At 43.5% G+C, this 22526-nt stretch overlaps 1 protein-coding gene across 5 annotated transcripts in view; it reads left to right on the forward strand.

Moving 5' to 3' along the window:
• Positions 1-22526, forward strand: part of LOC135100854 (uncharacterized) — a 260614-nt gene that overhangs the window by 92479 nt on the left and 145609 nt on the right. The window contains exon 3 of one of the 5 annotated variants that reach the window (XM_064004348.1): positions 13796-13881. The exons of the other annotated variants lie outside the window; for them this stretch is intronic. The gene's annotated coding sequence lies outside the window, so the exon portion shown is untranslated. The remainder of the gene's footprint in view (positions 1-13795; positions 13882-22526) is intronic. 5 annotated transcript variants of the gene reach the window in all.

A 22526-nucleotide genomic window follows, 5' to 3' on the forward strand; every position in this document is an offset into this window, starting at 1 on the left:
TCCCTTTGTGTTCCTTTGTGAATACCTCGGTGGGAGACAAACAAACGCCACACTGCAGGAATGAACGCTCAGTGCAAGGATTCACCCACTGCAGGATTCACCCATTGCAGGAGATAAACTAATAAAGCACGAACAATTCAGTGATACAAACACTTAATAACATAAGCGTTCAGACTTATAGCGGAAGGTAAAACAATTTTCGCCGGCTGTCAGATAGAGAGTAAAATAATTCTTACTCTCCCGCTCCTCCCCCGCCGCCTCCCGCGAAAAAAAGAGGCGCATCGCATCGCTCGCTAAGTCAATGTTTGTCTATGAGAAACAAGATTGAAGCTCAGTAATTTACGTCCCCGGGCAAGCGTAGTACGTAGTAAATCCAATAATTCAACGCCCGTAAACAGCTAAACACACACACACATACACACACACACACACACACACGTTGTTATTTGTTGTTTTTGTTGCTGATGGTGTTTACTGATGTTGTTGTTGCAGTTATTGTTGTTACTACTACTACTACTACTACTATTACCATCATTACCACCACTACTACAACTACAATTCGTTCTACTACTGTGACTATATTATCATTAATCTTTCCTTAATTTAATCTCTCCATTGACTTCATAGTTGGCACAAGGAATAACATTTACCACTGAACCTCTTCTGTCACCACCCTCCTCCTCCGTAGTGCACGCAGCCACAGTGACGAGGAGAAGCATAATCTGTGCACCGTTTAATTCCCGTCCCTAATATAACTCCCTTTGGTAACGAATTCCATCCTTACTCGCAGAGACACCGCCGGCAACGACCATCCAATTAACGCCCCATTACTCTTCCGTACCGAACCATACCAGAACCGCAGCTATTTTTTCGTCTTGATGGCAAATGTAATAACGCAACACTCGTGGGATGCGAGAGGGAGGAAGGCGGGCTGGCGTGTGTCTCTAATCTAGCAAGTTCAACCAAACCCCGCGCCCGTTTAGTTAAGTTGGCTGCCGTGTTGGTGGTGAGCGACGATTTATTTAAGTTACCCATGATCTCGGTGTTCTGTATGGGTGTGTGTGTGTGTGTGTGTGTGTGTGTGTGTGTGGTATGTGGTGCGTGCAAAGATGTTGTGTACTTGTGTTAGAGAGAGAGAGAGAGAGAGAGAGAGAGAGAGAGAGAGAGAGAGAGAGAGAGAGAGAGAGAGAGAGAGAGAGAGAGAGAGAGAGAGAGAGAGAGAGGTGGGATCAACGATGATAAAACTGAAGTGAGAGAAAAAAGAAAAATGTAAGAAAAGAAGAAAAAGAAGTAGCACCAAAGAATACTAAAAAAAAAAAAACAAGAACAAGAAAAAAAAAGAGAAAAAGGAGAATGATACGAAATAGGAGAGGAAAAAATGAGACGAGAAAGAAAACGAGATTCACACGAAAATGTGTGTGTGAGAGAGAGAGAGAGAGAGAGAGAGAGAGAGAGAGAGAGAGAGAGAGAGAGAGAGAGAGAGAGAGAGAGAGAGAGAGTAGCGTCGGCATTTACTTGGTAAGAAGGAAGTTTGAAAGAATCACATTTCTTTTGAGGATCGATGGAGCGGAGCAAGGGACCACCGCACTCCCTCCCCTTTCCATCCCTCCCCCCTTCTCTCACTTGATGCTCGCTCTTCGCCCTCCAAGAATTTCCTTATTTTTCGCCTAAATCCGTATTGCCAAATTTATGATTCTCAGTAACCGATCTTTCGTTCTTTAACTTTTAACTTCATTTCTTCCGAGTCTGAATTTAGTGCAAGTTTATCTGGTAATATATTGTGATTTTTTTTCTTTTCATTTTCTCTAAAAGTATACGTAAGTGCAAGGTTTATTTTAGGATTTTCTCTTCCTTTCTTCTTCATCTTTTCTTTTCCTCCGCCTTCTCCTCCTCACCTTCTTGTTCTTGTTCTTGTTTTTCGTTGTTTTCTTCGTTTTCGTTGTTTTCTTCTGTTGTTTTCTGTTTTTCTTCCTCTCCTTTCTCTTGTTCTTGTTCTTGTTGTTCTTGTTCTTGTTCCTGTTCCTCTTCCATTATTTTTGTCCTTCCTCCACCCCTCAAAAAAAAAAAAAAGACTACTGATGCTTCCTGTTTCCATAATTTTCAGCTTGCTCAGTTAACAAGAAGAAGTCGTTAATGATGACGGCAAAAATTCCTGGAACACGATAATTTGTAGATTTTCTTTGCACTAATGGCCAAGATTTCTCATTACGTATCATTTTTTTATTATTTTTATTTTTTTCATTTACTGTCGGAGCAGAGATCGTATTTTCCTTTCAGAGGATACACTACCATTTTCCTTTATTTTTTTCTGTCTATTAGGATGATTTTTGTTGTTTATGTATTGGTATATAGATATAAAAAAAGCCTTGTTACGTTCCTTGCCATTTACGTACCAGACATTGATCCTTTTAAAAGAAATATTGATCGTACTTGAAAAAAATCCTTGCTAATTTTTCCGGTGTTAGGCAAAGAAGGTTTTCGATTAATTGCTGTGGACGTAATATTTTCCGTTCTCGTCTTTGTATATCTCTCTCTTACGTATGCATGTGTTATTTATTTATTTTATATATTTATGTATTTATTTTTTATATGACGATGACTTGCTTCTCTTCCCGTTTTTCTTTTTTCCCCATTTTCATGACCACTAATAGAGGTCTTGTCACTCTTATATATTGTTTACCTCTGAGCGTTTTTTATTTCTTATTTTTATGTAAGAGGGACACTGGTCAATGGCAATATAAAACTTTAACAAAAAGGACCCACTAGAGTGCCAGTTCCCTAAGAGAAGTCAAAAGGATAGCGTGGAAAACATAATTGCGAAGGATCTAATCGGTGGCCATGAAGCAGTCTGAGTGGAGAGAGAGAGAGAGAGAGAGAGAGAGAGAGAGAGAGAGAGAGAGAGAGAGAGAGAGAGAGAGAGAGAGAGAGAGAGAGAGAGAGAGAGAGCCCTGAATCATGCAATTTAGATTTTTTAACAAAGGTTTGAGAGAAGAGTTCAGCTTTAGAGATATTTGAGATGACAGTGGTGACAACAAGTTAAAATAGAGGGCGGAAAGATAAAGAAGCAGTCACGAGGGGAGTTATCTTACCTTTCCGCACTGATTACATTTTTCTCCCACTTCTTTTTCTTTCAGTTTTTCTTAGTGCATTTATTTCATTGTGGTTCTCTCTTATGGGTTTCTTTCGCCTCTCATTACTTCACCACATTGCTTTCTGTCTCTTCATCTTCCACCATCTTATCGCCTCTCCTTTTTATAGTTTTCCCGTCTCTCATCATATAGTCACCATTTCTTTCGTAGTTTCCCCACTTTTCACCATCCCACCGTCTCTCCTTTAGTTCTCAAAGTTTTCTACCTCTCATCATCTCGCTACCTCCTTTTTTTTTGTTTCTCTTCTCCATTCCTCCTCTTTTTTTTGTTTATCTACCTCTTCATTTCTCACAAACAAAGTATCTGTCATCTTTTTCATCACCATTTCTACCCATCTTCCTTTTTCCCCACCGTTCGCCACCTCGCCACCTCCCTTTTTTTCCTATCTCTTACCTCATCTTTTTTTTTCCCTACCTGTCACCACATCCCCTTATTTTTCTCCCTACCTCTCGCCACCTCACTATCTCCCTTTTTCTTCTACCTCTCACCATCTCACCTTTTTTTTTTTCCCCGTACCTCTCACTATCTTACCACCTCCCCTTCTTTCCCTACCTCTCACCACCTCACCATCTCTCCTTTTTCAAGTTCCTCCAGCTCTCGTTCTGCCTTCTATTAGGTCTCCCTTTCTCCCCTCCCGTTTCCCAACCTCTGTTCCATTTGCCACCCGCCAAGGCCAAATTTCGATATTCCATTCGGGGCAAATTTGTTGTCCCTCCCGCGGCGAGGCGTCAGGGATTCGACATCTCATTTCCTTCAATGTAAAATGGGTCTTTCCGTCTCCAATTGCCAGGCGCGATTTTATTCAAGGCGAACAGAATCTCCGCGTACACTGCCGGCTGTTGTTGCCTCCTGACCTTCCTCCTCCTGCCTCTCCTGTCTCTCATCCCTCCTCTTGCCGACATCCCAAAGCAAGGAAGGTGTTTGTTTATGTATATATTGTTTTATGTTTTATCTTTTCTTATCCTTTGTTTTTTCCGTATTGAATTATATTATTGTTTTGTGTGTAGGTGTGGATATCGTAATGAGTCATTATAATTGTTGTGGTGCTTTCTTTTTTTGTTTTGGTCTTTGGTTGTGTTTTGTTTGTTATGCGGGTGGGTATGTATTTTTCTTTGTTTTTCTTTATGATGGTAGTTATTATTACACTTATTATTTTATTATTCTTATTAGTGCTGTTGTTTTATATATATTTTAAAATTATGAGGTGCAGAACCTTTCCCGATTTTTTGCCATTGTATTTTTTTTGTTCACATCAAGATTAATTTCATGATATTTTGACGTATTTGTGGATCAATACATTTATAAAGATGTTCATGAGATGCGGAGAATTTCTACGTTTCCTAAAGTTGTAAACTCACCCTTTTTTGTATCGGAATCTGCAAGAAATTTTGATATGCAGGTTGGTTTCTGTATTTTTCTTCTTGATGTCTTATAATTGTAAGCCGGCAAAGATTCCCAGATTTCTTGCTCAATTATTGGTCTACATTCAAGCAGAAATTTCGTCCACGTGTCCAGTATTCGGGTGTAATGCCTCGGATCCTGCCCCGCCGCCCCTCCCTCCCCGCAGTGTGATCGCCGCGCACACCATTTGCTCTTGATTGCAGCTGGGATTTTTCTTGGCTCCTTCTGTGCCGGAAAATCGCGACGTTTGCACATCTCACCCATTTATATATTTTCTCTCTCTCACAGTTCTAAGCTTTTCTTAATGTGTTCCTTCCTGAATCATTGTCATAGTTCTGTTTTTTGTTATCCACGTATTTATTTTATCAGTCTATTTTTGCTCTTTTTTTTGGCACATCTCATCTTGCAGACTAAGTTTTTTTTATAATTTTTTTGTGTTTACTTTCCTTTATCAGTGCTCATTTTTACATTTCACGCAGTTATGTCCTTATTTTCCTTTTCTTTCTTATCTCACCTATTTTTTTTTCTCAAAGTTCTATTTTTTTTAATCTTTACTTTCATTAATCATAGTTTCATTCCACTTTCCAGGCAATTATTCAGTTATTTTACTTTTCTTTAAGCACACCTCACCAATTTATGTGCTCCGTTGCCTTGTGGTCTAAGCCTTTCCTTTCTATTTGTCTTCCTGAGTCATAGTTCGTTGACCTCCGCGCCATTACTCCATCAGCGCGTCATTATCTTGCACCCCACCCTCTTCTTTTGCAGGCAACTATCTCACCACCTTCAGCATTTTCCTTCAAGGTCTACTCTTCCCTTCACGCTAATCCTAAATCCTGGTTCCGTCTCAGCTTCCACTTAATTACTTCATCAGCGTATTATTTTCCGCAAGAAGAAATTAATTATCCTGCATCACACACTCTTCTTTGTCAAATTAGTGACGGTCATTAAAACCCAAGGGATGCATCTTCCGTTTTCTCCTCCCATTTCGTTCTGTTCCTTTCCGTTCCACTCCGTTCCGTTCGGTTCTTGTTTTGCTCTGTTCCATTCCGTTCCCTTTCCTTTCCTTTCCGTTCAGATCCGTTTAGTTTTGCTTTCTAACGTTCGCTCCGTTTACGTTGGAGGTCGTGAATTACAGAATGACCTTTGAAGTGACACTTGTTTTGTTTCCATTCATAATTTTTTCCGTGTTAATCCCTGCTTTTCATTAATTTCCTTGACTTTTTCCTTCTTTCTGCTCCCATTGCTGTGACCTCAACATGGCTATAGGGAAAATTCTAAGTAAGGTCACAGAAACTCTTGCTTATGACGGGAGTGGCTGGACTGAACAGAGGCAACGAGGTCCCTGTGATAAAGCTAAAATTCCGGACAAGACCACTAACACTCTTGAGGTTGTCTGTCCTTTCACTCATTGCCTGGGAATCAATACTCGAGAGGAATTAGTGTTAACCAGGTCGGTGTAGTAACCTGTCAGGAGATGAAATAGGAAACTTATATGCAATTTCATTTCCGGCCGTTTATTTTTCTCTCATTTATCCTTAATTTCCTTCTCTACATTATCTTCCTCCTTTGTCCCATCAGTTTGCCCTTTCTCTCCTCTTATCTTTACGCATTTCACTCAGGGTTATTTCCTGAAGCCTCCCATCAACTTTGTTCTTACATTCTTCATTCACTGGTTTGATGAGATTGTTTCTAAAGTTAACTCTCCAAGCACTGTTCTGATTATTTCTCTCTCTCTCTCTCTCTCTCTCTCTCTCTCTCTCTCTCTCTCTCTCTCTCTCTCTCTCTCTCTCTCTCTCTCTCTCCACCCTTTCTTTGTTAAAATTTCAGACTCGTATCTACTTATCAGCAGGACTATGCTTGAGCTTACGAACACAAACTCATAGACTCTACAATATTCCCTTGACACCCTTTCATTGACACTCATAAAAAAAGAAGAAAAATCGAGATGGCATATTATACCTTGGAAGCGCGCTCGTTCTCCTCCATGGTGTTGGTACCTGCCGCTAAGACCGTTAAAGAGACAGCACACACGGGTTCCCTTCCCTCACGCGTCAGCTACGAGTGTGTTAGAAAAGTAAGCGAAATAGGAGCGGTGAAAACTGCCGTACGAAATGCGAGCTGGAAAAAAAGATATAAAGGTGAGGGTAAAATAAAACAACGAGGTAGATAAAAGATGTCTCCTGCAGCTGTGTGTACCTCTCTCTCTCTCTCTCTCTCTCTCTCTCTCTCTCTCTCTCTCTCTCTCTCTCTCTCTCTCTCTCTCTCGTTTCCTCCGTTTTCAATGTCTGTATTCCATTTTTTTCTCATTTGTTTAGGTCTTTTCTCACTCCACAATCTATATTAACTTCCTAGATTCTCTCTCTCTCTCTCTCTCTCTCTCTCTCTCTCTCTCTCTCTCTCTCTCTCTCTCTCTCTCTCTCTCCTCTCTTTCCTGCCCCCTTAATAGCCTCCATCAGCTGGGTCGTAAGCCACGGGAGTCAGCTGGGGTCTGATAACCGGCCCTCCTACTTGATTCCGGCCAGCCAGATGCGTCGCCCTCTACCTGACCTGTCCCATCCACGCCCTTACGTCACGCCCTCCCTCACGCAACTCCTCCATCACGCCCTTCCTTGTCCTTCCCTGCCCTCCAGTGTCCAGCCCGCCTCTCCGTGCCTTGTCCCAACCCTCCCTGCCTTGCCTTGCCTTGCCTTGCCTTGCCTTGCCTTGCCTTGCCTTGCCTCTCTTGTCTCGTCCTGTTCTGTTCTGTTCTGTTCTGTTCTGTTCTTTATCGCTGTTTTACTTTGTTGTGGTTCAGTTCATGTTTTCGTTTCGTTTTTTTTTATTTTTTGTTTTGTTTTGTGTGAGTTATCGTGTTTTGTTCTGTTTTCTATTTTTTTTTCTTTGTCGACGATTTTTTTTTTCGTTTTTCTATTGTCTTTGTGTGTGTGTGTGTGTGTGTGTGTGTGTGTGTGTGTGTATTTGTGCGTTTGCCCATGACCCTTGTCTGTGTCTGTCTGTCTGTCTGAATCTGTGTGTGTGTGTGTTTGTCTGCGTCTCTCTCTCTCTCTCTCTCTCGCTGTTTTACTTTGTTGTGGTTCAGTTCATGTTTTCGTTTCGTTTTTTTATTATTTTTTGTTTTGTTTTGTGTGAGTTATCGTGTTTTGTTCTGTTTTCTATTTTTTTTTCTTTGTCGACGATTTTTTTTTTCGTTTTTCTATTGTCTTTGTGTGTGTGTGTGTGTGTGTGTGTGTGTATTTGTGCGTTTGCCCATGACCCTTGTCTGTGTCTGTCTGTCTGTCTGTCTCTGTGTGTGTGTGTGTGTGTTTGTCTGCGTCTCTCTCTCTCTCTCTCTCTCTCTCTCTCTCTCTCTCTCATCTATCTCCCTCCACCCTGTTCTTAACCTCCTCCTTTCTTCCTTTACCGCTCTCCCTCTCCCTCTCTCCATCTCCTTCCTTCCCCATTGCCCAACCATTAACCCGTGTACAGATCATCGTGTGTAAAGTTAAAAAATAAACCAATCCCTATTAATACTTGTTTGCGAAGCGGAGGCCTTGAAACACACACCACTCTGCCTCATTAGGTTGCCCCATCACCCCAATGAAGATGCATCGTCTCTCTATTAAAGGCAAGACCCCTCTAATTCTACCCATTTATATACCACACTCCTCTCTTTTTTTCCCCTTCTTTTTTTTTTTTTTTTCTTTTTCGTTCCTGCCATTTATTTCAGTGTCATCCGCCCCATGTAACCCTCGTTTTCTGTTTGTGTGTGTGTATGTGTGTGTGTGTGTGTGTGTGTGTGTGTGTATTTAGCTCTTTTATTATCGCGGCAATAGGGTTGAAAATTGAAAGGAAGGACCGCTTTAATTCGCCTCATTTATATACTTGCCTGTTTTTTTATTCTTTTATTTGGGTTTTACTCGTATGATTCTCGTTTTCTGTTTGTGTGTGTGCGTGTTGTGCGTTTATTCTCAGTATTTAATTTATGTATACTTTTTATGTTCTGTTAGCACGATGAACGTATTGAAGTTAAACGGAAGAGTGATCTAATTCTCCCGATTGTTTATAAATACACGTAATTAATTTTTTATTCTAATTCATTTCAGCGTCATTTGCATAATTTTAGTTTTCTCTGTGCATTAATCTGTTTCTATTTTGTTTTGTCTTTAATACTTGTTTGCTTATTTTTGTGTTTTCTTAACCTATTTTTCATTTTTTTCCCATTTCTTTCGTCTTTCAAATAATAGTTACTTTATATATTTATTTTTCGCGTATTTGGTCTTTTTTTTTCTTTTCATATAAACACGTGTCTCTCTATTTCGTGTTCCAAAGCTATTTTCTTCGGACTCCCTCATAATTTATCTCGAGTTCTATCATATAATCTTAATTTTATGTATATTTTTGTGTATTAAGTTCATTCGATTACATACGTGTTTCTATTTTCGTATTTTCGTAACTTCTTTTTTTTTTTTTGATGAGTGGGGAGCGTGTTGCTTGTTCCTATTTTGGTTTTATGTCACCCCATGACGTCATCTGGCAGAGTATTTTTAGACTTGAGTGTGTGGTTTGCATTTTACTACCTCGTCTCCTCCATCATGGCGTGTGTGTGTGTGTGTGTGTGTTTAGTAATGCTGTCGTTTATTTATGAATCTGCGTGGGTGTTATCATCATTATTTTCTCCTTTTTCTTTGCTTCCTTCTCTTCCTCTCACATTTCCTTCTCTTCATTGGTCGTCCTTCTCTCTTCACCTTCTATTTTTTTTTTCCCCACTTTGCATCTATCTTTTTTTTTTCTCTCCTACGATTGTGTTCCTTTCATGTCCTGTTTTTCCTTCCATTTCTTCGTTCTTTATTTCATTTATTTTTTTTTATTTTTTCACATTTCCTCCTCCTCCTCCATTCAACCTATTTCTGACATTTTCTGCATCTCCTCCTTCATGTCCTCCTCGCCTAGGATGAATAACAAGCTTCCTTTCATCTTTTCCGATGAAAATTCCAAGTAAGATTTGTTTACACGCTGCATGTACGTTTTACCCAATCATTTATATTCCAACGCATGCTGGGTAGGTGGGAGTGGTGGGTGGGGAGAGGCCTTCTGCTTTACTGTTCTGTCCCCTTACCCTATAACTAGTTAGATCTAGTTATCAAACAGCTTTGGAAGGACCGAAAGGCCTGTTGCTGTTTGGTTATCCTTTGTAATCCTTTGTAATCCTCATGTGGTGGGTGTGGTGGGAGGAGGGAGCCTTCGCCAGTGTTGTCCTGTTCCTCTCATTGTATGTTAGACAGTATAGCCTCCGGAAACAGCCCCTTATGGACCAATAAGGCTTATATTCTATTCCTTTGTTTCTTCGCCTCGTCTTCACCCTCCTCCTCCTCCTCCTCCTCCTCATCGTCTTGCTCCACCTCGTCGTCGTCCTCCTCCTCCTCCTATACCATCAGCATCACCCTTATATATTTCACACCATCTTATCACACCTCTCCTCCCGCAACCTTTCCTTTTCCCACCACACAAAACCCCCTCGCAGCTTGACACCAGACAGCGAGTTAAGCGTCGATCTCAGGACTTCCGAGTCTCGAAGGGGCGGTTCACTGACTCACTGCGACATTCAAGAACCGCCGAGCCAGCCATCCATTCCTTACGTTGGTCGGGTGTCATTAATTTTCCTTTTGGCAGCTTGAAAACGATTATGGGTGTATAGAATTTGAGGTGTTTGGGAAATGGCTGGTTGAGGGAAGGCAGGGAGTAAGGGGAAGGGAAGCAATGGGAAGAGGAGGGGAGGGAAGGGGAAGAGGAGGAAGGAGAAGGGATGAATGGTGATAGGTCTAGAAAGAGAAGAATAGTTGCATTTTCCCTCTCTGTCTCTCTCTCTCTCTCTCTCTCTCTCTCTCTCTCTCTCTCTCTCTCTCTCTCTCTCTCTCTCTCTCTCTCTCTCTCTCTCTCTCTCTCTTCACTTCTCATTATTCGCTTCGCTTCCTACGTCTTTATTTTTTATTTTCTCTATTTATATTTCTTTACTTTATCCTCGGTTTGACTTCCTTATTTTCTCTCTCTCTCTCTCTCTCTCTCTCTCTCTCTCTCTCTCTCTCTCTCTCTCTCTCTCTCTCTCTCTCTCTCTCTCTCTCTCTCTCTCAGGAAGATAAAGGAAGAGGCCAGGGGAGCCACACATCTGGTTTGGGAAAGATAAATTTCGAAATTGGAATGGAATTAGATCCTCGACTTGATGTGTCAGAATCATAATTGAAGATCTTGTTTGTTTGCTTATTACTTTGTGCTGTGTGTGTGTGTGTGTGTGTGTGTGTGTGTGTGTGTGTGTGTGTGTGTGTGTGGTGCCCTTTGGTGTTCGGAAGAAAATAACTCCATTTGCTTTCTTTTTCTACGTGGTTAATTGTTCATCATATGCTCTCTCTCTCTCTCTCTCTCTCTCTCTCTCTCTCTCTCTCTCTCTCTCTCTCTCTCTCTCTCTCTCTCTCTCATTTCAACTATATTTTTACTTTTGACGTAATTGTTGAGAGAGAGAGAGAGAGAGAGAGAGAGAGAGAGAGAGAGAGAGAGAGAGAGAGAGAGAGAGAGAGAGAGAGAGAGATTAATCTAAAATGCCTTCTGAACTTTGCGTAGACCCCACCTCAAAGCTTGTTCTCTTTGAAAAACTCTCTCTCTCTCTCTCTCTCTCTCTCTCTCTCTCTCTCTCTCTCTCTCTCTCAAGTCATTATCTACGGCCTTCAAAGCGAGACACAGGCATGACAGTGGCGACAGGAACAATAGGAACGCATCTCCAGTAGAACATTCAGTAAAACTCTTCCCGGAGCGAGGCAGCAGCGGTGGAGGGGAGGCTGACCTACTTCTGTGTGTGTGTGTGTGTGTGTGTGTGTGTGTGTGTGTGTGTGTGTGATCTTCAGAAGTAGTCGTATTTCATTGCATCATACTTAAATATATTGCGGGTTTTGTGATGGATCAGCAACATTCTCCTTCAAGTGACCGTTAGAAGTGTTAATATTGTACCTTTTTCGCTTACGAGGTGTGTCATTAAAGTTCCAGGACTGGTGTCCTAAAAGATGAATTTCAAACCCAAGCCACAAACCACCATATTTCCCCTTCAAAGTAATCCTTCTGGAGTATACAACTGCGCTCCCAACCCTCTACAGTCACTAATCTTTTTCTTACGTGCTTTTAAAATCATGTCCTCTGTTGCAGGTCGTTTAACAATGAGCGCTGAACAGCGAACAAACTTGAAGTTTTTGGTGCAGTTGGGGAAAACGCCGTCAGAAGCACTGGGTATGCTGCAAAAAGTGTACGGGGATGAGACAATGTCACGCTCACGTGTTTTTGAGTGGTGCAAGAGGTTCAAAGAGGGCCGGGAGGACGTGGAAGATGACCCCAGGAGTGGAAGACCCTCAACGAGCAGGAATGAGGCCAATGTTGAGCGTGTCAAGCAGATGGTGCGTGACGATCGTCGGTTGACTGTTCGAAAGATCGCAGATGAGCTTGGCATGAACCACAACAGCGTGTGGAAGATTATCACTGAAGATCTGGGCATGCGGAAAGTCTGTGCGAAGATGGTGCCGAGACTCCTGAACGATGACCAGAAGGGACGACGCATGCAGGTGTGTCAGGACATCCTCGAGCGTCTGGAAACTGAACCAGACTTGCTCAGGAGAGTCATCACCGGCGATGAGTCCTGGGTATTTGAGTACGACCCGGAGACCAAACGCCAGAGCCTTCAATGGAAGAGTCCGGCGTCGCCACGGCCGAAGAAACCAAGGCAGTCCAGGTCCAGCTTCAAGGTCATGTTGATCGCTTTCTTCGATGTGAGGGGCATCGTCCACTGCGAGTTCTTGCCACAGGGCCAGACAGTCAACCAACATGTGTACAAAGAAGTACTGCGGCGTCTGCTTCGTGCAGTGCGCGAGAAGAGGCGGGAGTTGTGGCAGGGCAACTCGTGGCTGCTTCACCACGACAATGCGCCTGCTCACAATGCCCTGAGCATCAGAGAGTTCTTGGCCAAGAAGAACATCGCCGTGCTGGAGCAACCGCCCTACTCACCTGACCTCGCTCCGTGCGACTTCTTCCTCTTCCCCAAGCTCAAGGAGGTCATGAAGGGGACCCGTTTTGATGATGCGGACGACATCAAAAAGGCCGTGACGACGGAGCTGAGGAGCATCCCGCAAGAATCCTTCCAGCAGTGCATGCAAGCCTGGCAGAGAAGGATGGACAAGTGCATGCGGTGCCAGGGGGATTACTTCGAAGGAGATAACCTATAGTTTGTAGCCTGGATGTGAAATAAAACTTGTGTGGCACCAGTCCTGGAACTTTAATGACACACCTCGTATAGTTGTGCATGCTGTTGTCAATAAAATAATGGTAAATTTGATGATGATAATAATAATAATAATAATAATAATAATAATAATAATAATAATAATAGTGTGTGCGAACTAGACGTATTAGTTTGTTATTTGTTTATCAATTTACTTATTTATTATTTTATTTTTTCTCGTATGTAATTAGCAAGTGTGTGAAATTGTGTTTTTGTGTGTGTGTGTGTGTGTGTGTGTGTGTGTGTGTGTGTGTGTGTGTGTGTGTGTGTGTGTGTAGTTCCTAAGTGATACAACGTATTCAGAATGTTTAAGAGAAAAAACGAGTCCGACAAACACTCGAGGATAGAGGAGACGGATGAAAGTGCGGGAGAGAGAGAGAGAGAGAGAGAGAGAGAGAGAGAGAGAGAGAGAGAGAGAGAGAGAGAGAGAGAGAGAGAGAGAGAGAGAGAGTACAAACGCACAAATGAAGTACGAGAAAGAAGAGAATGAAGGAGTGAGAGAAGTGATGAAAAAGTGCAGCGTTTATTTATTTACCAGTGAGTGAGCGAAACTAAGCGTGTGGCGGGGTAATGGCGGTCGCTGCCTCCGTAATTGAGTCCTGAGTATTTTCATCGTTTGGCGGAAAAGAGAGACGGAGAAAAAAAAAAACGGCGCCACGGAGAAAGTGTGAATGAGTGAATGAATCAATGAGGGAGGCAGGAAAGGAACTAAGGAAGGACTAGAATAATGAAGGAGGCGAGCATGAAGGAGTAATGAGAGAGAGAGAGAGAGAGAGAGAGAGAGAGAGAGAGAGAGAGAGAGAGAGAGAGAGAGAGAGAGAGAGATGAAGGATGAGGGGTGAAGATGCAAGGAAAAGTGTGTGTGTGTGTGTGTGTGTGTGTGTGTGTGTGTGTGTGTGCGCACCTGCGTGTTTATACCTTGTTCTCTAACCCATCTATTTTCCTTCTTCCTCAGGTGAGTGTGGCGATGCGGAAGTGGGCGCGTGGGAAGCGGAAGTGCTGATGGTGCGGAAAGTGCTTGGGTGTTTGGCTCCGGCTAAGGTAAGGCAAGCAGGGGCAGTCTCGTCGTGGAGGGTTCGTGGCTGTGTATGCGGGCAGGGTGAGGCAAGGCAAGGCAAGGCAAGGCAAGGCAAGGCAAGGCAAGGCAAGGCAAGGCAAGGCAAGGCAAGGCAAGGCAAGGCAAGGCAAGGCAAGGCAAGGCAAGGCAAGGCGAGGCGAGGCGAGGCGAGGCGAGGCGAGGCGAGGCGAGGCGTGTGGCTGGCTGCGTATGTGTGTATCGATCGGGAGAAAAACAAATATTGTGTTCTTTTACGAATGTGGGTGACGTCCACATGTAACATATAACTCCCACAAGGACCAAGGTGGGAGTCTCGCTAATTCCGAGTAAGGACATCACTCCACCTCTCAGCCACTCAGCCACTCAGCCAGTCCTCCTCGTCCTCGCCTCGTCACCCCGAGCACTCGACACTCAACGCTCCCAAGACGCCTCAATGAACAAGAGCCAAATTTCACTCGAGTGTGTAAGACGAATCCCCGGATCTCCTCTAGGGACTCCTTACGCTGTGCTCTTAACGAAGGCAATCACTTATCCTTTTAACTTTCTAATGACTTCAATTACCCGAGTTCAATTACGGTGAGGAAATAGTCATGGCAAACGTCGTTATGCTCTCTTACTTTGGCAGTGGGAGGGCGAGGCGGGGCACTGAGGCTCCCAGTTTCTGAGACGCTTGTGTCTTCCACACTCTTCATTCGTAGTTGGAAATCGAGGAGCCTTCTGCAATTTTCTCTTTTGTGTTTAGCTTCCCGGCAGTCTTGAGTTCTATAATACTTTGACAGTTCCCTCAGTAAGTTGATAATTGATTAGTGTTTAACGTATCAGAAGACTTAAGATCAAGGCTCAAGGGAGAACGCTGAACATTGGAAATGAGTGCTGAATGCTCCTCGGCTCCTGGCCATGACTACCTGGAACACAATCATATCCTCCCCTCCCTGGACGTATTCACCTCATGATAGTTTTCACCCTGAAATTTTCTCCCTGACAGATTTCAGCCCCCTTCTGCATAAATTTATTTCTAGACGTTTTTCCTTGCGAACGTTTTCCATTTTTCCTCATACATATTTCATAGCACTATGATTAGAATAATGAGGCACTAACTGAGAGCATTGCTGTTAATGGTTTGATAGTTATGTCACGTTACCTTAGTGATTGAGTAAATAGAGAGGGGGAAAAATTCTGGAAGGAGAAATGCCCATTAGGAGAAAACGTCAATGAGGGAATCCAAGAGTTGAAAAAAAAATTCTTTGCAGATCAGAGACCTTGGGACTGAGAGAAAACGCTAAACATGGTGGAAGAGAGTGTCACATGTTTTGAAGACACTAAAAATTAAGAAACGAAAACGCTAAAAACAGTGGAAACGAGAGTGGCGTTTTATGAAAAGACACACACACACACAAAAAAAAAAACGCTAATCAACAGAAACGCGTGTCGCATGTTACGAAAGGACTAAAAAGATCAAGAATAGAAAAAAAAAGCTTAAACAGTGGAAACGAATATCGCGTGTTACGGGAGAACTAAAGATTAAGACGAAAAAAAAAAAAAACGAAAATCTGCAGGAGTAAGTGGTGTAAGTTAGTGGACTATTGAGCAAGGTGGTAGGTAGGTGGAACGGCTGCTTGGGAGGCTCCATTACAGCCCGATTCCTCGCCTGCAGCTCCCCAGGGCGTGTTTCTGCACAAAGTCTTGCTCGTGTGTCTGGTTCCGTGGCTCCGTGGCTCCGTGGCTCCTCCCGGGGATCTGTTGTTTCTCATGGCTGCCTCAACACTCGTCCTGCTAATTTTACCTCTTCTTTTTCTCCTCTCATTTTTCCTTCGTCTTGTGTGTCTTTTTTTTTCTTTTCGTCCGGCTAATTTCATCTTTCTTTTCTCATTTTCTTGGTGTGCCTTTTACTTTTTTTTCTTTTCTTGTTTTTCATCGGATTCCTCACCGTTTTTTTCTTTCCTGTTTTGTTTTTATTATTATTTCAATGTTTTTAGAATATAAACATACGTACCTCGCTTCTTTTCACTATTTCTCTCTCTCTCTCTCTCTCTCTCTCTCTCTCTCTCTCTCTCTCTCTCTCTCTCTCTCTCTCTCTCTCTCTCTCTCTCTCTCTCTCTCTCTCTCGCTCCATGTACCAGAACGCAGGTTATTTTCATGGCCAAACTTGATGCAAAGTTGGTGCAAAGTTTTAAGAGATTACCGTGGGATTTTAACTCGGGGGTCGGGTTAAGCTTGGAAAGGCGGGACATGCGTTTTACTTCCGTGAATTTATGAGATGAATTGTTTTATTGTGTTTCAGAAGGAAGGGAATTGTGTTTGTGTGTACCGTGTCGGCCTCAGTTGTCTGTGTTCCTGTGTTTTTGATCTGCAGGGGTATTATTTCAAAGTTTTTCTCGTTTAAGTCTTCTTTTTTCCTCGTTGTTGTTGTAGTTCATCTTGATCTTGTTCTTGTTGTTTTTCTTGTTCTTGTTCTTATTATTAGTGTAATTATATAAGGAAAAAGATGAGATTATTATTATTATTATTATTATTATTATTATTATTATTATTATTATTATTGCTATTAGTGTTATTGGAACCATCATCAATATTACTTTTAATCAGTTAATGCGCACTAAATGAGACGCTTCAATAAATCCTCTTTTGAAAGAAGAATGATTATTTTATTTCCTTAATGACTATGAACGTACGAGTTTTTCCACCCGTCACGTACACACAAATATGCATGTCTCTCTCTCTCTCTCTCTCTCTCTCTCTCTCTCTCTCTCTCTCTCTCTCTCTCTCTCTCTCTCTCTCTCTCTCTCTCTCTCTCACACATATATTTGTTCACATTTTTTCTCCCTTTTCCTATGTCTTGCAATTCACTCACCTCCCTGCCGTTTTATTTCACGTATCCTTGATATTTGTATCCCTGCCTTTCTGTTTTTTCCTAGTCTCTGTTACTCTCCCTCCTTCACTCCCTCCTCCACTCCCTCCGTCACTCTTTCACTCATTCCCAGTATCGTGCTCACTTATACGTGTTCACTCCCCCGCCCTACCGCCCTACTGTGTCGTGTCGTGTCGTGTCGTCTTCCTCTTATCTGGTGTGGCATCGACGTAGAATTACAGCAGACAGCGCAGGGCCGCCTCATCTACGCGGCGGCGGCGGAAGGATGTGTGTGTGTGTGTGTGTGTGTGTGTGTGTGTGTGTGTGTGTATTGCTGCGTAGATGGCGCCTCCCGAGTGTGATCTATTTTGCATTCTATTTATTTCCGTGTGTCTTTTTTTCTTTGAGGATATAGGCCGTGTTTGTATTTGTATGTGTGCATAATATTGGTGTGTGTGTGTGTGTGTGTGTGTGTGTGTGTGTGTGTGTGTGTGTGTGGCAAATTCTGAGACGCAGTGGTGTTAGTATTGATTGTTTTGGTTGCAGGGAGGGGAAAGACCGTATGCAGTGGTGTGTGCGTATGAGAGAGAGAGAGAGAGAGAGAGAGAGAGAGAGAGAGAGAGAGAGAGAGAGAGAGAGAGAGAGAGAGAGAGAGGGGGGGGAGCGGGCCTATGACTAAGACGCGCAGTACAGGTGAAAGGTGAGTCAGAGGATACAGGTAAGGAATGAGTCAGGTGTTGTCGGGGGAGGAAGGAGGAGGAAGAAAGGTCACGAGGGGCATAGCAAGACTAAGACCAAGATCAAGACCAAGAAAACAGCAGGGATGATGAAAACTGTACAGGATAATGCGCCTTTGAAGGACATGTTAGGACTCAGATGAAGGATATCATGCGGCGAAGGACAATTAGAGCGTCTGGGTGAAGGACATTTGGGGGCTACATGTGAAGGACCTTGTGGGACTTGGCGGGGAAAGGAGGGAGACCCCATACAGGGAATCGTGAATTGCTTTAATGATCTCAGTGGGCGGCAGGCGCGGCCTCTGTAACGGCGTCTTGACATGAATCATATGACTATGTTCCTGCGGCTGTGGGGTCAGAGAAGGCGTGGTGGGAGAGAGGGGGAGAAGGAATGAGGGAGGTTCTGGAGGAGGGTGTCGTGTGTTCTTCAAGGCTCCAGACTGTCGATACACGTAGGCGCAGGTGGAGTGGTTGGGGGACTTGGGAATGTGACACGTATGATAACTTATGGGTATGTTCCTTGCGTGTGTGCCAGTGTGTGTGTGTTTACATGCCTACGTGCGTCCATCCACGTATGAATTTCCTTGTGTACAGATGCTCATTTCTCTGTGTATCAGTCTTCTACACCTGAACACGTGTACTCGCCACTTGTTTTTCCTTCACCAGAGCCCTTTTACTTTACATGTGTCTCAGGCTGGCTTCCTTCAGACCCCGTCACCTCACTCAGACGCGCCTCTTGTCCTCGTGTCTAAGGTGACGTGAGGCATCGCGGGGAAGGTCAGTGGCCGGCATGGCGCCATAACAAAGGCTGGGGATGGGATGTGGCTGTGGTTAAGGGGTAGCGGGAGGTGGGAGCGCAGGGAGACAGGGGGGTTTGGGAATGGATACCTGGCTGTACCTTCATCACAATAGAAGCCAACGTAAACACAATACAGACACCGGCACTAGCTACCTGCAGGTCACCCCAATTAATTCTGGGGCCTCGTGCGTTTGGTGATGGTAGATTGACGTTGGCAGTTCAAAAGGCCGTCTGACCGTGGCTTGCCTTCACTGTGGTTTGCTTTGATTTGCCTCACCTTACCTGATCTCACCTCGCCTTACGTCAGTTCGCCTCGCTTCACTTTTTCTTCACCTCACTTTACACCACTTACCTTCATCTCACCTCATCTCACCACATCTTACATCGTTTCATCTCATCTTACCTCTGTATCACCTCACCTTATCTCACCTCACCTTATTTCTCGTCTTTACCTTACCTCGTCTTTTTTTTTTTTTTTTACCTAACTCGCTTTTTTTTTTTTTTTTTTTACCTTAACTCAACTCACCTCAGCTCTGCCTCATCTCATTCTCACGTTACTTCACCGACTTCTACCTTGCCTAACTTCATTTCACCTTTGTTCCCCACATGTCATCTCATTCTCACTTCACTTCACCACCTCACCTCACCTAGCCTTAATCTTACTACTTCTTCCGTCTTGGCCTTGAAACATCTGCAAAGTTCCACCCCCACTGCAGGTGAGGTGGTGTTGTCAGATCACCTGCTGGGAGTCACAAGATAAAGCAACAGTGTTCAGGTGGATTGAGCCTTTGTTTCTTCCTCCCTTGCCTCAGAGGGAGGGGGGGCGGTGAGTACTTGTGACATTTACGTAAGATCTGTTAGCGTTTTCTTCTTTCGTCTCACTCGTTCCTTTCCTTCGCCTGGTTTTGTTTCTGTGTATAATTTTTTTGTGTCTTTCTACTTCTACTTCTGTTCCAGCTTCGTGTGTACGTCCTTGAGATCTGTTAGTGTTTTCTCTCTTTGTCTCATTCGTTCCTTTTCTTCTCCTATTGTTTCTCTTCTTTCTCTTTCTGTGCGTTTTGTGTGTGTTTCTACTCCTACATCTGTTTCAGTTTCGTTTCTACTTCCTTGTGTAATATTTAGCGATATGTGTTAGCGTTTCCTCTCTTCGTCTCACTCGTTCCTTTCCTTCTCATCCTCCTCTTGTCTCTTTCCTTTCTCTTTATGTGTACTTTTTGTGTCTTTCTACTGCTTCGTCTGTTTCAGTTTCGTGTGTACTTCCTTGTCTAATATTTAGTGGGCTCTCTTAGTGTTTCCTCTCTTCGCCTCACTCGTGCCTTTCCTTCTCCTGCTTCTCCTCCTTTTGTTTCCCTCCTTTCTCTTTCTGTGTATGTTTTTGTGTCTTTCTGTTTTTAATTTTGTTCCAGCTTCGTTTCTACTTCCTTGTGAAATATTTAGTGAAATCTGTTAGTGTTTCCTCTCTTCGTCTCCCTTATTCATTTCCTTCTCTTCTTCGTTCTCTCCTTTATTTTTGTGTATTTTTTGTTGTTGTTTTACTCCTACTTCTGTTCCAGTTTCATTTCTGCTGTCTGCCTCGTGCGTTCTGTTAGCCTTTCCTCTTCTCATCTTGCTCATTCCTTTTTTCCTCTCTCTTTCTCTCGGTTTCCTCCGTTCTCGTCCAAGTTATTTTCCTCGTCTTCCTACTCATTACTCTTCCAGCTTCTGCTTCCTAAACCACAACTTCCTGCTCCTGCAACACGGGATCTGTTCGCTTTTCCTCTTTTCATCTCGCACGTTTTTCTTTTCTCCTGTTGGTTCTCTCAGTTCTCATTCTGCTTATTTTCCTTTTCTGTCTACTCCTCTTCTTCCTCTTGCAGCTTCACATCTGGTTTCTGAGCCGCAGCTTCCTCCTTCACTCGCCTACCCGTGACTTGTACCGTTGAAAAATGCAAAAGGCAAATGCGGGGAAGATGTTTTTTTTTGCACTGTCGAACTCCAGGGAGGGGAAGAATGTGTGCTCCTTGTTCACACTCGTCTGGAGGATGTGGTGCTGCTGCAAACACTCGAGGCCTTGCTGTGGCAACTCCTCGGTGGAGCAGCGACGAAGTGCGTCATAAATAACTTCTTTACAATGGCGGTGCAGGACAACAGAGCAAACAGGCGGGGACAGGCGAGTGTAAACATGGCAAACAATTAACGTAGAGTTGTGAGCTTTGTGACGAGAGGAGGGGCGCAGTGCACCAACACACACACACACACACACACACACACACACACACACACACACACACACACACACACACACACACACTCATACGTTCTCATGTACGCGTGTGGATCAATGCGGTTGTATTTACGCAGGGTTCCGCACCTCCTCCTCCTCTTCCTCCTCTTCCTCCCTGCCGGCCTTGAGTGACCCCAGCTTATGGTTTATAATACGTATATACGAGGCGTTAAGTGTATTTATTAGGCCGTTCACTCCTTGTAGTGGCCATCTGTTGCGAGGGTTGACGGCGCTCGCATATAATGGGTGTAAAATTCTGAAAAATAGCACTGTGTTCATCTCGACCTTGGTGTTTTATTCTCCCCCTCTCTCTCTCATGGCCTCTCCCTCTCTCCCTTACCTTTACCTTCCCCCTCAACCCTTCCATGTTGTCTTATCGTATGAGTATATCAACGTGTCTCGCTACCACTTACCTAACCATGTATTTTACTTTATATATATGCATTTGTTCCCCTTTCTTTCCTCCTTTCTTCTTAACCTCCTCGTCCGTCTATATTATTTTACATTAATTGTACGTATCATAGGTGTTGTAGCGTATAACCAGCTGCCTCTTCGGGACCAGCAGATCAGATGCCGTTTTTTTTTTTTTTTAAGATTCCTCTTTGTTTCTCTCATCGCATGTGTGGAAATGTATCTGTAACTCCCATTGTTGAAAAATTTGTAATATAGACTGTTGGATTTTTGTTAAAGTCTACGTTGTACATTAATCGCATTTCATTTACTTTGGCTTTAGTTTTCACCTTCAATTCAAATTAACATTATACCCAATGATACTCAAAATTATGGTGAATTTTACGTAAAACTCTAAATGTATTGTGTTAGTTGAAATCATGTCATTTTAATAGGGTGTAATAACGCAGTAATACATGAGAGAAAATGAAGAATATTACTTTAAATGTATTCTTTGAAAGTGTGCTAAATTTTGCGGTTAACGCTGCCCACGCTTCATTAACACAAACTCTGTTATTTGATTAATTTTTAACATTGCACTTTATCCTCATTAACAATTTACATTAGTATTTTCATTCACCAGACCTATACTCAACATAGCCACTCATCATCCTCTCTGTGAATTTCTCTCCTCTCTCTCTCTCTCTCTCTCTCTCTCTCTCTCTCTCTCTCTCTCTCTCTCTCTCTCTCTCTCTCTCTCTCTCCCTCCCTCCCTCCCTCCCTCCCTCCCTCCCTCCCTCCCTCCCTCCCTCCCTCCCTCCCTCCCTCCCTCCCTATTTCTTTCCTCCATTCTTGCCTCTCCTGGCACCCCAAACACTCTCTTCCCTGTATCTCATTCCTTTCCCCTCAACCCACAATCTCACTCTTTCTGTATCTCATTCCCTCCCTTATAACACCCTCCCTACCCCTTCTTTCCCCGTCCCTGCCATCCTTTCTACCCCTCCCTGCACCCTCCTTGCCACCTTCCGTCCTATCCCTGCCTTCCTCCTGCCCTACCATCCCGCCTGTCCCCTTCCAGACCATCTGTATGCCCCAGTGTTGACCGCCGTCTGATATTACTGCCCGAGGTCTACCCTACCTGGCCAGCGGGACGTGAGACTACTACCGAGCGGCGCCACCTGGATGATTCTCGAGTTGTTGGTCAGGGTAGTGGCGAGCCAAGGCCGCGGGGAGCCTACTGACGATGGAGGCGATGTTTTCCTTCTAGTGTTTACCAAAGGCTTCAGGGATGAGTGTGTGTTCCTTCTGTGGTCTACGTCTACTTTCCTTTCTCTTGTTTCGTCTTCCTCTTCTTCCTGTTTCTTCTTCTTCTCTTGTGAATTCGTGTCCTTTCTGTGGTCTAGCTCCATTTCTCCTCTTCCTGTTTCGGTCTTTCTCTTATTATTCCTGCTTCTCCTTCTCTTCTTCCTCCTCCTCCTCCTGAGTCTCGCAATCGTTGATGTTGTTCATTTATTTGTGTTCCTTAATATTTCTTTCTTTCTTTCTTTCCTGTTCATTTCTTTCTTTCTTCCTCTTCCTCCTCATGTTCTTCT

Source organism: Scylla paramamosain, chromosome 5, assembly GCF_035594125.1.
Source record: "Scylla paramamosain isolate STU-SP2022 chromosome 5, ASM3559412v1, whole genome shotgun sequence".
Classification (NCBI taxonomy): domain Eukaryota; kingdom Metazoa; phylum Arthropoda; class Malacostraca; order Decapoda; family Portunidae; genus Scylla; species Scylla paramamosain.